General features: G+C 35.8%; 1 protein-coding gene and 1 pseudogene across 3 annotated transcripts in view; both read left to right on the forward strand.

Annotated features, from left to right (window-relative positions):
• Positions 1–18618, forward strand: part of RARB (retinoic acid receptor beta) — a 1029560-nt gene that overhangs the window by 18877 nt on the left and 992065 nt on the right. The window lies entirely within an intron of this gene.
• On the forward strand, positions 5209–6055 carry LOC101052823 (eukaryotic translation initiation factor 3 subunit K pseudogene; annotated as a pseudogene).

Raw genomic sequence — 18618 nt, forward strand, 5'->3', positions numbered from 1 at the left:
GGGCACCGTAAAAGCTCCTTCACTGATTCCTATGGAACAGGGTCGCTGTGTTTATACATATGCGTATTTCTTATTATGGTATTGCTGTCTGTGTTCTTGACTTCTGTAGTAGATATGAGTGACAAACTGGATTCTGGTTTAACTACGTTGCTTTGTTATTGCTATTGTTTGTTCATTATAGCATCTCTTTCTAAAGATGATTTAAAACAGATTTTCAAGATACGTAATGTGTCAAAACAAGTCAAAGTCAGTCTGAGGACTGAAGTAGAGTGAGAGTATGAGTAGGAAAATAGAATAAAGCTGAGTGACCAGAGTGTACAAAATACATGTCCTGAAGCCGTACTCTTTGTCAAGATGACACATTTTTCTCTGTGTTTTTTGCAGGCATCTTAAAAATGAAAACATGATCAGTTTCCATAAATTAAAAAAATCACCAGTGATTTCCTGATATAAAAATACAGAAAGTTCTCCTGTGGATCTTCACGAGGAGATCTTTGCTGGGAAATGTAGCAAAAAGTATTGTTACAGGAAGTACAACCACCAGTTCCACTTGACTATTTCTTCTACATCCTTCCTAGAGTCCAACTACATTAGCACAAAGCATAATCTAGGAAGAGTTATTATACTAGATATCTAAATTAAGAAAATTTGAAGCCGAGCACAGTGGCTCACACTTGTAATCCCAGCACTTAGGGAGGCCGAAGTGGGAGGATTGCTTGTGCCCAGGAGTTCAGGACCAGCCTGGGCAAAATAGGAAGTCTCAATCTCTATAAAATAAAAATTTAAAAATGTAGCTGGGCATGGTGGCACGGGCCTGTGGCCCTAGCTACTTGCCAAGGTGAGGTGAGAGGATTGCTTGAGCACAGGGTTTCAAGGCTGCTGTGAGCCACAATCATACCACTGCACTCCAGCCTGGGTGGCAGAGTGAGATCCTGTCTTTATAAAAATAATTAGAAAATCCCGAATATATTCACTTGAAAAATATGTGAGTTTTGCATCCTCCGTGTAATTAAAATAAATCTACTAACATTTGCAACTTATCAAATACTTTCATATGCATTTTCTTCCGAGACAACTTTCAGGCAGCTATCATCATCATCTTCATTTAACACTGAGAGAATCATACATGTTAAGTAACTAATCCAAGATCATTAACCAAGGAATAGAAAAACCAATATTAGAATAAGGTTTTTCATCTCTAAAACTTGTCTTTTTAACAGCATGCCAATCTACTATTTTGCTATATCTAGATGGCCAAGAAAGTGCTAACATATATAGTTTAAAAAAACACAACTTTTAAATAGAGTTGGAACATATAAACTTTAGAGGGCATACAGTACAGTAGTAAGTGTATAGGTTGATAATGTTTTCATATGTAAATGCCTACGTAAAAACCATCTAAGTCAAGATGCAAACTATTTCCAGCATCCCAGAAGTTTCCCTTGTGTCCCTTCTTGGTCAACATCCATCCTTCCAGAGATAATCAGTATCCTGGTTTATATTACTTTTGATTTGTTTTGTCAGTCCTTGACCTTCATATCAGTGGAATAATATTGTATATACTCTTTTGTTTCTGGCTTCTTTTGCTCATTGAAATGTCTGTGAGAATCATCTATGATGTTGTATGTATCAGCAGTTGGTTCTTTTTTTTTTTTTTTTTTAAGTTGTTCCTGTTTAGGCTTTTATTCCAGTTTCTCTTGCACAGACATTAACATGCATGTTTGTCTTTTTATTTTGTTTACTCCCACTCAACTGTATGTTCTATGTAGGGCCTGATAACAGATGTTACTTTATATTCTTTATTACATACTGAGGTCAGACAATCTAAGGCCATCATTATACTAAAATTAAAGTTATTTATGGAAGTTCATAGACACTTCCAGGATTGGTTTTACCTCCTACATGGGAAGATGTTCAAGAAACTCAGGACGGGCTTACTCGTCTGACTCAACTCTTCCCATTCATCAATCCCTATTCACCAGTAGCATGGAAAGGTTCTTTAACACAGCATTATATGTAACACCTCTACCAAGCTAAACATAAACTTTTTTATATAGTTAAATGCAGAAAGTCATTTTTTTCCACCTCTTGCCTCCTTTTACATGACAAGTAAAGCTCACTGGCCTGGGAGTTGCCTCTATTTGCCAACCTTTGGCCAGTGAAGAGGATTCAGAGAAAATAATACAACTGTCAGTCAGAAAAAGGAGGGACAACAAAGGAAAATAATTAGGCTGTAGCCTCAACTGTGTATTTTTAAAAACCCCAAATAAATCTCAAATTGGCAAATCAGCAGTGACTCCACATTCCTGCCTAATGCCTCCTGACCTTCAAATCTGCAGTCGCTTCAGGTAACCACTAACCTACTTTCTGTTTCTATATAGACTTGCCTGTTCTGGATATTTCACATCAATTGAATCATAATATGTGGTCCTTTGTGACCAGCTTCTTTCACTTAGCATAATGCTTTCAGGGTTTATTCTTTCTGTAGCATGCATCAGTATTTCATTCTTTTCTATTGCTGAATGATATTCTACTTTATGAATATATTATGTTTTATTTATGCATTCATCAGTTGAGGGACTTTTGAGTTGTTTCTACTTTTTGATTATTACAAATTATGTTGCTATACACATACTTGGAGAAATTTTTGTGTGGAAATATGTTCTAATTTTTGTAGGCTCTATACCTAGGAGTGCAACTGCCAGGTTATTATCTATGTTTAACATTTTTATGAATTGCCAAACTGTTTTCTATAGTGATTTCATCACTGTACATTCACACTAGCAATTTACAAGAATTTCAGCTTCTCCAAATCCTCACCAATACTAGCTGTTGTCCATATAATTTGGTTACAGCCATGCTAGTGGGTATGAAGTGATAGCTCATTAGGTTTTGATTTATATTTTCCTAATAACTAATGATGTTGAGCATTCTTCCATGTGTTTATTATTGCCTGTTTATATAGCTTCTTTGAAGAAATGCTCCCTTAAGTTACTATTGCCTGTTTGTATAGGTTATTTGAAGAAATGTTCACTTAAATCTTTACCAAGGTCACAAAGATTTACTCTGATATTTTCTTCTAGGAGTTTTATACTTTTAGTTATTAGATTTACATATATGATCTATTTTGAGTTAGCTTTGGTGTAAGGTGTGAAGTAGAGGTCCAAATTTCCTTATGCATGTAGATAACAAAATTTACAGATAACAATTACTGGAAAGATAATTTTTTTCCATTGAATTATCATGGCACCCTTCTTGAAAATCAATTGACCATAAAATATGAAGGTTTATCTCTGACCCCTTAATTCTATTTCATTGATTTTTATATATTTTTTATGCCAGTACAACACTGTCTTGATTACTCTAGCTTTGTAGTAGGTTTTGAAATCAGGAAATGCACGTTCTTAACTTTATTCTTTTTTGAGATAGTTTTAGCTACATTGGATCTCTCTTATGTCCATATCAATGATAAGATCAAACTGTCAATGTTAAAAAAAAAAAAAAAGGCAGCTAGAACTTTAATAGGGTTTGCATTGAATCTGTAGATCAATTTTGGGAATATTTACGTTTTAATAATGTTAAGTCTTCTGATCTGTGAACATAGGCTGTCTTTCCACTTATTTGGATCTTATTTCATTTCCTTTGACAATGTTTTATAGTTTTAACTATATGTGTCTTGCATTTTTTCTGTTAAATTTATACTTTGGTATTTCGTTTTATTCCTTTTGCTGTTATTTCAAATAAGACTCTTTTCTTAATTTCATTTTTGGATTGTTCATTGCTATTATTTGAAAGTACTATTGATTTTTAAAAACATTTACCTTTTATCCAGTCACATTATTTTTTTAAAATAATTAGTTCTTTTTATTTCAGCACAATATTCCATTATCCTTTTTCCTATTAAGGGACATTTAGAGTCTTCCCAGTTTTTGGACATTCTGAATGACGGTAATATGAACAGCTTTGAACATTTTTTTGCAGACATAGATACTAACTTATGAATATATACCTTTCAGTGAAATATCTGCATTGCCAGCATTTGTTTAGCTTCAGTAAACATTGAAAGTCATTTTAGATGATTTGCCTTTGCTTCTGTACTTTGGCTATATCAACAGTTTGAATTAATTCACAATTACTTCTATTTGTCTTCATTAGTGATTGACTGGTATTTATCAAAATTCAGAAAACGAAAAACACTGCAAAAGACTGGATTAATGTGGTGGGTCTTAAGATGTGACATTGACAGAAGGGTAAAATGAAGAATCAGAATAAGGAGAGGAGAATGTATAGCTTAAAAAAGCATATTCGGTAGATTTTGTTTTTCTAGCATAAACCATAGGAAGTAAAAATTGAAAATTATTTTTCAGGATGAGAAAGCCTGATTTAGTGGTCATTTATAGACATGGTTAAAACAGCAGTAACGACCAGCTCCTTCCTACCTGCCTAGTTTTAAAGGGCTGCCCTTTCCTCTACTTTATAGCTATGTCTTACCTGAATTTGTCTTAAAATACTGCATGAGAAGTAGTTAAAACACAAAGTAATTAAACTCAAATGTAAAGAAATGATTTAAATCACTTTAGAGAAGCTATTTTCCCCACACTGTACTTTCTTTATGATAAAAGGAATCAACAATATGTAAAAAATTAATTCTTCCATTAACCAAAGAATGGCAGTGAGGTTAACTTTTTCTTGTTTGAACAAGATTCTAACCTGTTCGGGAGAACCTTGAATAGGTTGCCCAAGATCTTTTTACATGGGAGTATAAAGAAAAAAAACATGAAAATGTATTTAAACTTTAATTTAACTAAAAATAGGTAAAACTATACATTTCAACATTGGCAGGATTTCGGCTCCTAATGAGAAATGAAAAGGAAGCCAAATTTGAAGAAAAATTGTTAAGCATATTTAAAGTTTGAGTAGTTTATTTTGTGGGCACTTTATAGAACATTTTGATTTAGTATTTTTGGATACAGATGATGGATTATAAAGTTCTTTCTTTTAAAAGTCAACGTAGTTAACATTGTAAAAGTTTAAAAGTTTTTTGAGTGTAAGGGCCTTATTTTTATTAACATCATTTTTATCTTTCTATATATCTTTTCTTAACATTTTGTTTGGTTATTTCAGTATATGTGTTTATGACTTTTTGAATACGTTAAATCTATAGTTTTGTCACCCTCCTCACTTTGCAAAGACATCTCTAGGGCTCTTTATTGCACCTGGTAAGTGAAGATGTACTGGTTTGAAACTCTACTCTTGAGCCACTGCTTCCATTCATCTCTCCTGTTGTTACTCTTACATAACCTGTTCTTCTCTCTCATTAAAAAACTTCCCTGTTCCAGCCCTAGTTGTGGAAGGTGGACATAGTCATGGTGATGTTTCAGCAGATGAGAATGAATGTGGGCAAGTTGCTCAACAATATCGACAGGCGTAATTCTGAGAACCTGGCCACCGTAGAGAGCTATGTGGAGATGCAGGCCAAAAAGAATGCCTATGGTTTAGAAGCCAACTTGGCTGTTCTGAAGCTTTACTAGGTTAGCCCAGCCTTCTTTCAGACCACAGTCACTGCCCAGATCCTACTGAAGGCCCTTACCAACCTATGCCACCCCTACTTCAGCCTGTGCAAGTACATGGTCATCCAAACACATCAAGAAAAGCAGCCAATCCGACAGATTTTGTACCTGGGGGATCTGCTGGAGACTTGACACTTCCAGGCCTTCTGGCAAGCCCTGGATGAAAACATGACCCTTATAGAAGGTATAACTAGCTTTAAAGGCTGTTAGAAAATTTGTCTGCCATGTCATGGATATCACTCAATCAGCACATTTACTGCTGGCTGCTGGCTCAGATGCTATGGGATTTGACAGCTAGCCAGCTGAATGTATGGATGAGAAAATATGGCTGAAGCACCAATGAATGAGTCAGGGCAGATCTTTATTTGTAGCCAAGAAGAAAGCAGGAAGCCCAGAAACACTGTGGAGAAGATCAACTTTGAAAGTGTATCCATCATCATGGCCTCCTCCCAGTAACTGCAGGTGTTTAATAAAGATTTGGTGAATCAGGAAAAACAAACAAACCAAAAAACCCTTCCCTTTCTTATTTCCCAATCCTCTGGTATCTACCAGAGCCTTGCTACTTTTTTTGTAAAACATTATAATTCATATTCTTGATAGCATCACAGAAATAACGTCTCCTTTGACTTTCTAGCTTGTGAGCTTTGCTGATTCCCAACTTCTGGTGAACACCAAAATCTGTTTCTTCAGTTGTTACTTCTGGAGACTGAATTTTTCTGGAGGAAGTCACATAATAATTTCACTTGGCTGAGTTTTCTAGAAGGAAGCCATATGACCTTTGTGATTGACTTCTTCTGTACATAGAGCCTCAGTGTTCTCATAGAGCCACAATTCACCTGACACTTTGTTCACTTCCATCTTAGAGCATGGGCTATTGACATTTTCCAATTTCAACTCCTAATTTCTACCTGGGTCCCCTCTGTACTTTTCTAAAATAAAGCAATTTGTCAACCTGCCTCTTGTCTTTCTTAAAATCTTTACCCCTCCTCCCATTCTTTCCCTTCTATAATTGCCCCTTTTTCCTTCCAAAATGAGTTCCCACCTAGGTGCCTTTGATCCCATCTGCATGTTTGCAATCCTGCCCCATCATATACCTTTCTTTCAGGGTCAATTTCTTGAACTCATTTCTTGCTTGCTTGCTTGCTTGCTTTTTCTTTCTATTTTTGTAGAAAGTGATTTATTTAGAGAGAGAGAAACAGGAGAAGGAGAGAGAAATAAACAGCTAACTCTCACAATGAGTGAGAGAATCCAGAAAAATGGAATCCAGGAGAGGAAAGCAGCTTCCACACTGAGCAGAAGGGAATAGAGAAAGATGGAGTTTAGGAGGGAAAGACAGGCTTCCATGAAGGGAGTGTTTGTGGAGGGGGACTCCAGAGGGAAAATCCAGGATAGAGAAAAATAGCTTCCAGAAGCAGGAGAGTGTTTGTGGAAGGGGATACAAACATGGAGTCCCAAACTCATTTATTTCATAAAGAAAATACTTCTTTCTGTAAGCCAGTAGGTTTCAATTGGAGGTGACTTTACTTCTTAGACAGTATTTGGCAATGTCTACAGATACTTTTGGTTGTCACAGCTGGTATGGGGGAGGTGCTACTGTCCTCTGTTAGGTAGAGGCCAGGGATCTGTTCCACATCTTCACAGGGAAGATCCTCCTAACAAAAAATTATCCAGCTCAAATGTCATAGCTCCATGGTAGAAGAACCCTGCTCTAAACCTGAATCAAGCCCAAATTTTGCTTCTCCAAGCAATTTAAATAACATGTTTTTATGACTGTGTTTCTTTCTTTGAGTTCTTCATTTATCTCCCACTTTTACACTACCAAACTTCTAGAGTAGAAGTCACCATTTCCAGCTTAATTTCATTGTTTTCCACTCATATCACTGAAAAACACGTGATAATGATAAAAATTGCTGCCCACCAGAAATCATTAAGGTCTTTAATAGACTCAGCTTTTTCTCCTGGGCACCTCACAATGACCTAGGGAGTGAAGAAAGCAGACGGGAACGCATCCCAACTTGTGAATAAATTGCTAGTAACAGGAGCCTGTGACCTTGAACTAAGATACTTACTTATTTATATTCATTTATTTATTTGGAGATTGTCTTGCTCTGTTGTCCAGGCTGGAGTGCAGTGGCGCAATCTTGACTCACTGCAACCTCTGCCTCCAAGTTCAAGCAATTCTCCTGCCTCAGGCTCCTGAGTAACTGGTATTGCCCAGCTTATTTATTTATGTATTTGCATTTTTAGTAGAGATGAGCTTTTGCCATGTGGGCCAGGCTGGTTTCGTACTCCTGACCTCAGGCAATCCACTCCCTTCAGCCTCCTGCAGTGCTGGGATGACAGACATGAGCCACTGTGCTCGGCCTAGATACTTACTTAAACATTTGTTAAGGTGGCTAAAAAATTATTCTTGCTGATTTTTTTTTGTGCTGAGAAATCCTCAACAGTGGCTTCTTGAAACCAGTATTCTTGAAGACACATTTAAAGTCCAATTGTGGAAAATAATTTTCTAAAATACATGGTGTTTTTCAGGAATAATAGAATTGATTAAAAAATAGGCTGCTTGTACAGATAAGGCCACACTTGAAAGGCTATGTTGTGGGTGTGGTTCCTCTCACTGAGGGCACCATGTTTCTTGAAAATGTCAACAAATGCTGCACTCTTTACAAAGACACCTTGCTCCAAACATTTCCTTCCCAGTTTTCAGTGTTTAATAGGATATTTGAATACATTTTTAAAAACCCACATTGTTAGTAACATGGGAAATAACCCTAAATTATTTCTCACCCCTGTTACTCACATAGACAGTTGGAGGAGTTGCTTAGAATACTCTGCACTCAGAAATGAATTCTTATTTCCCTTCTTACAGGAAAAATGATGAAGCATCACAGAGCAAAATCCCAGACAGAGGGCTTTGTCTTGATCATAAAGAGTAGCTTGCAAAGTTAGACTTTTCTTTCACAGATTTTAGTTTTTGATTTTCAGCTCTATCTAGAAACTATTCTCCTACAAATCAAACTCTGCAGTGAAAATGAAACTTGTGATGAAAAGAGGGACTCTGAGGTTTGATGCATTTGTTCTTATAAAAATTAATCATCAACTTACTTGTTTTCACTAAAAAAAGGCCTTTGAGAGTATTCCCTTAAGGAAATAAGGAGACTTACCAGAGACTCTGAGAACTTTTCTGTCCACTTTATGACCCAAGTGTTATGGGCTGTTACTGAGAAGAGACTGTAAAATTTTTATTAAAAGTAACCTGAACATGCACAATCAAATTCTATTACATTCCATTTTTTAAAAACAGACAGTCTATATAACAGCATGTTTATTTATTCACCAATGATATAGGCAGGAAAAACTTTGAGGATGAGGGTCCCAACTAAGTTGGTGGAAGAATCTTGAGAGTAGATGTATGAGCTTGGACTTATATCGAGATAGGAGTCAAACCTTAATTCTAAAAGTGACAGATACCATTAGTATTGGTAGATTTGTATAATTTTCCCACATATAGAAATGATTTAATTCACAATCTCATCTTCTAGAAAACTGGCACATAACTCTTTGTACTGTTTTCAAGGAATTTGTTCAGAAAGTGAGAACATGTATTATGAATGCCTTCAAGTCATTTACCATAGCTATCCAAAGAAGGAATGATAAAATTTATAGATGACAATTTCAGTTCTCTCTAAATTATTCATTTTTAAAAATTCAAAATCAAGATAAAGAAGAAAATAGCTAAAGAAATCCAACAGAATTCTTGTTTGACAGTAATTGGAAACCAGTGATTGGAAGCAGTTGGTGCAATATGTTCTACAAAGGGCTTTTTTAATTTTATTTTTTTGGTTGCTTTCAGAGCTCTTCACCCTTTCAGTGCTGCTTAAAGAAATACAAGTGCCAAAAATGGTGCTGAAGAACTTTCCTAGCTGAACGGAAAAGTTTTGAAAAGGGAGCTGCATTTTTAATAGACTAAATTATATCTTATTCAAATTTTAGGAAAGAATCCTCTCATTGTGAGTTTCTTTTTTTTTTTTTTCTGACAATAAGAAATGACTCTAGAAGAAAATACAATCTACGAGCATGATTCAAGGATTTTCTTGCCACCCCTGCCTGGTTATCTGTAGTGCTAAAGTTATAGACACATGACAGAAGGTACTCTTCCCAACCCTCACAATGAGCAGCCAAGCTCTTACTCTTACTGCTCTTTGTTTCTGGGGACTAGAGGCAAAGAGTACAACTTACAGGCTAGCACAACTTTCTTCCATCCTGAGCACCTTCCTACTCCACATCCTGCTATGTTTTGGCAGATATAGTTTTAATACGATTGTAAAGATGCTAGGCAGCCCCTTGGAATCCCGGAAAAGCAGAATTATACGAGAGAATGTCACTCATTTTGGTTCTTGCCCCAGATCTGTGGGGGAAAATGGAAAAAGAATGAAATTTCCTACTCTATTTTTTCCATTCTTTTAAATAAGGGATTCTGTCTTACTTAAGGGCAAAGCGTCATTGGGCCATCTGGATTTTCTTCAACTAGTTCCATTAGCCTTATAGTTAGAAACACATTCCAAGTGCTGGCCTTAGATAAGTTGTATTAATTTTCAGCATTGTCATAAGATCTCTGGAACTTCAAAGATATTTGAGTTGGAAAGCAAAGAGGCTAACTTTAACTCAACACGCTTTTAAATGAAAAAACCCAACTTTACCAGTTTTCACATTAAATGAATTTATGTCTTTTGGCTACACACACACAAATCCACCAAATATTGAGTGCTGAAATTAGAATTTTCATGAGCATTTAAATGAGATCCATATTTTCAATCATGACTATTTTCCCCTTTTTCATGGGTGTGTCATCAATACTCTTAAAATCCTAAAGGAGAAATAAATGGAGAAGCATGCCAGAATTGCATGTGATGTTGAAATGGGTCTGAATGCCTTTCAAGATTTCACTATTCCTTTTTCTCATATTTATCCCAAGAGTCTAAAAGTTCAGTGAAATGCCCTGGGGATAAACTGTTTTATGTTTTTGATCTAGAGCAGTTTTTTATAATTTTATATAATGTGGTAATCTAATACAAAGTAATATTTCCATAGTTTTCCAGTGTTGATAATAAACAATACAAAAATGTTCTAACTTAAGTTTGAGACAGAATTTTAAACCAAAAAGCATTACCTTCTTAGTGGCCATTGATTATCTTTATAAATTCTTATAGTCAGGTCTTACCTTGTTGTAATCACTAAAAATATATGTTTTAAGAACATAGACTCAGGAGCTAGGCACTGTTACTTAACCATGAGTAAATATTTAAGATTGCTAAGCCTTAGCTTTCTAATATGATTAGATGTAAAATGTAAATTGTAGTTATCTACCTTATGGGTTTCAAGTGACATTTACAAGACTTATATAGCATCGTGTTTACAATAAATGAATATTTCTTAAAAGTTGATTATTGTTAAGTGTTATTGTCCTTAGGAATTATATCAAAGACTAATGAAGTTTTCTTCTGATTGTGTCTTCTAGAATATATATTTTAAAAATCAAATTATACTGCATACTAATAAGCTACTTATATACTAAATCCCATAAGTGAAAAAAGCTAAACCTGACTCATTTTGTTGGGGATGGTCTTGAAGGAGACTTTAAAAATCATAAAATAGTGCCTGCACTTGGAATCTTAGATAATGATGACCAAATGACATTGTGAGTATTATTTGTCTTATATTAAGAATGGATGCACATATAGCTTTTGGAAATATGGAATCAATAGCTATGGAAAGATATTTTTTCATCCTAAGACAATTGGGACTATACAATACAGGTTATTAAAAAATGAGGTTGGGATTGTGTCCTTTGAGGAATTTTAAACATCTAGTTTCCACTGGGTGTGGTGGCTCATATCTGTAGTCTCAGTGACTCTTGAGGCTGAGGCTGAGGCAGGAGGAAGGGTTAAGCCCAGGAGTTTTAGGCTGCAGTGAGCTATGATCACACTACTGCATGCCAGCTGGGTGATAGACTGATACTCTGTCTCAAAAAAAATGTTTTAAAACCCCAATTAAAAAATGGGCAAAATACCTGAATAGATATTTCTCCAAGGAAGACATAAAAATGGACAATGAGTATATGAAATATGTCATATTACTCAATATCATTAATCATCAGGGAAATGCAAATCAAAATGACTATGAGGTGTCACCTCACACCTGTTAGGATGTCTACTATCAAAAAGACAAAATATAATAAATGTTGACAAGAGTGCAGAGAAAAAGGAACCCTAGTACACTGTTGGTGGGAAGGTAGATTGGTACAGCCACTAAGAAAAACAGTCTAGAGGTTTCTAAAGATATTAAAAACAGAACTACCACATAAACCAGCAATCCTGGGCTACTCTTTTTACTCAGTAAAATCCAAAGTTCATACAGGGACTTATGAGGCCCTATGTGATCCACACCCTCTTCTTTCTCCCTGTCCCCATACATTCATTTATTCAGCAAATATTTGTTTAGTGTTTACTATATATTAGACAATGTCTCTTCTGCTGAAGATGTAGCAGTAAAAGCAGAAAAAAAAATACCTGCCCTTATGGAATACCCACTAGCTTATTCTTCTCCATCTTCATGGAAAATTCTAAGCACACTCCCATTATCAGGCTATTGCACCTCCTGTTCTCTCTATTTGGGAAACATCTTCCCCTGATATCTACATGGCTTGCTCTCTCACTTCATTTAATTCTTTATGCTTAAATATCCCCTTCCCAAAGTCTATTTCTTGATTTTCCCATATAAAATAGTAGCCATCCCCACACCACAATTCCTTCCTTCTGTTCTCTTCCTAATATTTGTCACCATAAGACAAACTATATATTTAATTGCTTGCTTGTTTCTTACCTGGCTTTTTCCACTAGAACAGAGGCACTACGAGGGCAGGCCTGAGAATGTTATTCAGTGTGAGTCATAGCAGGCTTTCAATAGGTACTTGCTGAATGAGTTTTTAGATCCAATATAAATTCTGTTAAAAAAAAAAAACCCGGATGACTCCTCACCGATTATAAATCCCCTACATATATGTATATTTTATTTATCTAGACTGTTCAGCTGTGTACACTAGATAGTATCTGGGGACTTGGATCCTTCTTTCAAGGTTGAATACTTTCTAATCTATTTTAAACTGTAGTAGCATAATGAGAGAGGCAGCAGAAACCCTGCTCTGTGATTCCACAGAACAATTAAAAGCCTCCTTTCAACTTCACTAGAAGAAAAATTACACGGAAGAAGGACCTTGAGTCATCATCTTTAGATTATACAATTTTCATATTCATGCATTACTCTCACTCCTAATTTATTCTGTTAGGCAATGAAGCAGCAAATGTTGGTTTACTTTAATTAAAAAGCTACTCAAATTAAACCAACATCATTTAAAGTTACATTAAATGAGCCATTATACATCGTGTAGTAATTACAACTATGCAAATATAATAGAGAACAGGACAGAATTAAAAGAAATTGTCACTGATGATACCCAAATTGATCAATTTAGGCACAAAACACCATTTATTTGTTATCCACAAATTTAGATAATGCCTTGATATGCTATGATGCTTAAGTAGACAGATAAATTTCATTTTTTCCACTTTTCACTTTCAAGTTAACGTAGGATTTTGAGCTATTAAAACAATGCTAGCTCAAAAAAGAAAAAGAATATATAATAATTGATGCTGCATTTTTTCCGGTAGATTTAACACAATATAAAATAAATCACAGTCGGCCTTTGAACAACATGAGTTTTAACTGCATGATCCACTTTTATCCAGCTTTCTTCCACCTCTGCTCCCCCTGAGACAGGAAGACCAATCCTACTCTTCCTCCTCCTCTTCAGCCTACTCAACAATGACAACCTTAATGATGATTCACTTCAACTTAATGAAAAATATATTTTCTCTTCCTTATGATTTTCTTAACATTTTCCCCCAGCTTACTTAATTGTAAGAATACAGTGTATAATACATATAACATGCAAAATATGTGTTAATTGACAGCTTATGTTATCAGTAAGACTTCTGGTCAATGGTAGGCTATTAGTAGACAAGTTCTTGGGAAGTCAAAAGTTAAACACAGATGTTCAACTGTACGGAGGATCAACGCTCCTAAATCCTCACGTTGTTCAGATTCAATTGTATATCATTAACCATGATGGAAATAGTAGTAAGATTAATGATTTAATAAAGGGCTTACCAAACTAAGGCTGTAATATTAATCTCTCTTGCTGCCCATTTGTGTTCAGCCAGAGAGCCAAGTATGATATTATATTTCTGAATAGTCAAAAAATGTCAAATAATGAAATACTTGTTTTGTTTTGTTTTGAGACAGTCTCGCTCTGTTGCCCAGGCTGGAGTGCAGTGGCACAATCTCAACTCATTGCAACCTCTGCCTCCCAGGCTCAAGCGATTCTCCTGCCTCAGCCTTCCAAATAGCTGGGATTACAGGCATGCGCCACCATACCTGGCTAATTTTTGTATTTTCAGTAGAGACAGGGTTTTACCATGTTAGCCCGGCTGGTCTTGAACTCCTGACCCCAAGTGATCCACCCACCTTGGCTTCCCAAACTGCTGGAATTACTGGCGTGAGCCACTGTGCTCAGGGAAATAATGTTTCTGGACATACGAAAGTTATGTAAAATTCAAATTTAGCATCTGTAAGCTGTTTTATTGGAGCACAGCTACAACTATTTGTTTGCATATTGTCTATGACTGCTTCCATTCTAAAGCAGAGTTGAATAGTTGAAAGAGAGATCATATGGATTATGGGAAGTGTAAAAAATAAAGAATCCAGACCATTTCAGAAAACAAGTTTTCTGACTTAGTATATTAATTCCAAGAAGTTTGTGTAGACTATGTGCATCAGAATTAACTGAAGAAGAAAACTTAAGTGCAAATTCTTCATCTTTCTCTCAGACATTCTTACTCAATGGCTCCAGAGCAGTTTCAGGGCTCAGCCTCTGGGATTATCAGAATCCGCAGGGAAGTTCAGAGCATCAATAGGTTTGGGAATCATGGGCTCACTGTGTATAGAGTGCTTCGATTTGCCCTTCTAGTATGCCAGTACTTCCTGGTTCGTCATTTCTTATTCATTTTGTATGTAAATGTAAATGATATTTAAAGAAAGCTGACTCTCATTAATAATGACAATACATTTTTCTCAGAACCTATTTTGTTTATATCCTTAGAATATTTTTAGTTACACCTTTCCGTTAGTATGTCTATTTAAATAGGCTAATATAATTTAAAGAGACACAATCCATAATGCGATGTTACAGATTAAACTATTCGCCATCTAGAACAGATTTAGTACCAATATTCATAAGCAAAACTATCGCTAGTATCCCATTAATTTAAACTTGACATCAAAATGGTACCCAATTATGAATTATGCCAGGAAAAGGAAAAGGAGATTGGGATCACTTATTGACTAAGACATGGAAAGCTGTCCATGTGCCATCACACAGACTCCGCTGAAATATTAATCCAGGTGTTCTGCAACTATCACTCTGTGTGGAGTCTAGGGAAGGATTTTGTCCCAAGTTCTCTAAGACAAGATTAGAGATGCTTCCAGATACTTGTGAAACTCTTACTAAATCTCTCTTTCAGTTTCACTCTCTCTCTTTTTTAACATTTATTTATCAAACAAAAATTTTTAGTTTATAATGTAATTGTCATTTTCTTCAGGGGTTAATTACTTAAAAGCTTAATTGTAAAATAAAAATTTTTATGGCCTTTGGGGGCAGTAAATGTTAAATAACAAAATATAATTTGTGTAAGTTTTTAAATAAAGGGGAGAAAGTGAATATTATGAATATAATATAGAATAATGAAATCAAGCTAATTAACATATTTATCACCTCACGTTTCTCGCTTTTTGTGGGGAGAACATTTGAAATGTATTGTTAGTGATTTTTTGAAATGTGTTATACATTATTATTTACTATATTCACCATACTGTGCAATATATCTCAAAGGGGAAAAAAAGTATTTTTTCTATCAAACTGAGGCTTTGTACACTTTGACCATCATCTCCCCATGACCTCAAAACCCCAGCCTCTGGTAGTCACTATTCTACTCTCTGCTTCTTTGAGTTCAATTGTTTTAAATTTCCCATATGAGTGAGAACATGCATCATTTATCTTTCTCTGTGTGGATTATGCATAATGTTCTCCTATTCCATCTTTTTTTTTTTTTTTTTTTTTTTTTGAGATAGGGTCTTACTTTGTTGCCCAGGCTGGAGTGCAATGGCACGATGTTGGCTCACTGCAACTTTTGCCTTCTGGGTTCAAGCTCTTCTCATGCCTCAGCCTTCTGAGTAGCTGGGACTATAGGCGTGTGCCACCATGCCCTTTTGTATTTTTGGTAGAGATGAGTTTTTGCCATGATGGCCAGTCTGGTCTCAAACTCCTGACCTCAAGTGATCTGCCCACCTCAGCCTCCCAAACTGTCGGGATTACAGGCGTGAACTGCTGTTCCTGGCCTCCATCCGTGTTTCAAATGGCAACATTTCTTTCTTTTTAAAGGCTACTATTCCTTTGTGCATATATACCACATTTTCTTTACCCATTCACATACTGAAGGGCATTTAGATTGATTCAGTAACTTGACTCTTGTGAATAATGCTGCAATGAACATGGAAGTGTAGGTATCTCTTTGGCATACTGATTCCAAATTTTTGGATAAATACCCAGAAGTGGAATTGCTGGATTATATGGTCATTTTATGTTAGTTTTTTGAGCAATCTCCACTTGTTTTCCTAGTGGCTGTGTTAATTTGTATTCCCTTCAATAGCACCCGAGCATTCCCTGTTCTCCAAATTCTCTCCGATAGTTGTCATCTTTTGTCTTTTTGATAGTAGCCATTTTGATACATGTCAGGCGATATCTTATTTTGGTTTTAATTTGTATTTTCCTAATGATTAGTCGTGTTGGGAATTTTTTCATATATGTGTTGGTCATTTGCATTTCTTTTTTGGAAGAAATGTCTATTCAGGCCCCGTGTAATTGGTGTATTTAAATCCTTTATGTTTCAGATAATTACTGATTTGTTACTGAATAAATCTGCCATAAATACTATGGCAGATTTTGGTTTCCTTTGGTTCCCATTCCCATGTGCTCTTCTCTTGCCTTTCTGTTGTTTACTTGAACACTTCTAGAGGTCCATTTGGTTTATTTTTACACTGTTTTTGAGCGTATCTGTTTGTATAGTTTCCAGAGTCATTGCCTGCACTATGCACATGTGACTTATCACAGTCTATTGGTTTCAACATTTTACCACTTTAGTGTAATACAGAAACCTAACTTCCTTTTAACTTCCTTTACCTTCCGCACTTCTAAATATTGTATTGAATATAAGATAGTTTATAGATTTGTTTCAATCATCAAATATAATTCATAAAAATGAGAAAAATGATAGTCTATTTTATGTACTTATATTTCTGTTCTTTATGTTTTTTCCTTTCTTCCTGACACTCCACGTTTCTTTCTCTTTTTTTAATATATATTTTTTATTGTACTTTAGATTCTGGGGTGCATGAGCAGATCATGTAGAATTGTTGCATAGGTACATACATGGCAATGTGGTCTGCTGTCCATCTCACTGTCACCTATATCTGGCATTTCTCCCCATGTTGTCCCTCCCCAACTTCCCTACCCCCCCATTGTCCCCCCTCTAGTCCCCTCAACAGACCCTGGTTTGTGATGTTCTCCTCTCTGTGTTCATGTGTTCTCATTGTTCAACACCCACCTATGAGTAAGAACATGCAGTGTTTGATTTTCTGTTCTTGCGTCAGTTTGCTGAGAATGATGGTTTCCAGATACATCCATATTCCTAAAAAGCACATGAACTCATTGTTTTTGATGGCTGCATAGTATTCCATGGTGTATATGTGCCACATTTTCCTTGTCCAGCCTATCATCGATGGGCATTTGGGTTGGTTCCAGGTCTTTGCTATTGTAAACAGTGCTTCAATGTATATATGTGTGCATGTGTCTTTATAATAGAATGATTTATAATCCTTTGGGTATATACCCAGTAATGGAATTGCTGGGTCAAATGGTATTTCTGGTACTAGATCCTTCAGGAATTGCCATACTGTCTTCCACAATGGTTGAACTAATTTACACTCCCACCAACAGTGTAAAAGTGTTCCTATTTCTCCATATTCTCTCCAGCATCTGTTATCTCCAGATTTTTTAACGATTGCCATTCTAACTGGCGTGAGATAATATCTCAATGTGGTTTTGATTTGCATTTCTCTAATAATCAGTGATGATGAGCATTTTTTCATATGTTTGTTGGCCTCATATATGTCTTCTTTTGAAAAGTGTCTGTTCATGTCCTTCATCCACTTTTGAATGGGCTTGTTTTTTTTTTGTTTGTTTTGTTTTTTTCCTTGTAAATCTGTTTTAGTTCTTTGTAGATTCTGCATATTAGCCCTTTGTCAGATGGGTAGATGGCAAACATTTTTTCCCATTCTGTTGATTGCCAGTTCACTTTAGTGATTGTTTCTTTTGCTGTACAGAAACTCTGGAGTTTAATTAGATCCCATTTGTCTATTTTGGCTTTTGTTGCCAATGCTTTTGGTGTTTTAGCCATGAAGTCCTTGCGTATGCCTATGTCTTGAATGGTTTTGCCTAGGTTTTCTTCTAGGGTTTTCATGGTGTTAGGTCTTATGTTTAATTAAGTCTTTAATCCAGCTGGAGTTAATTTTAGTGTAAAGTGTCAGGAAGGGGTCCAGTTTCGGTTTTCTGCACATGGCTAGCCAGTTATCCCAACACCCTTTATTAAACAGGGAATCCTTTCCCCATTGCTTGTTTTTGTCAGGTTTGTCAAAGATCAGATGGTTGTAGATGTGTGGTGTTGCCTCCGAGGCCTCTGTTCTGTTCCATTGGTCTATATCTCTGTTTTTGTACCAGTACCAAGCTGTTTTGATTACTGTAGCCTTGTAGTATAGTTTGAAGTCAGGTAGCATGATGCCTCCAGCTTTGTTCTTTTTGCTTAGGATTGCTTGGCTA

The sequence above is a fragment of the Saimiri boliviensis genome, chromosome 9 (assembly GCF_048565385.1).
Source record: "Saimiri boliviensis isolate mSaiBol1 chromosome 9, mSaiBol1.pri, whole genome shotgun sequence".
In the NCBI taxonomy this organism is placed as follows: Eukaryota; Metazoa; Chordata; class Mammalia; order Primates; family Cebidae; genus Saimiri; species Saimiri boliviensis.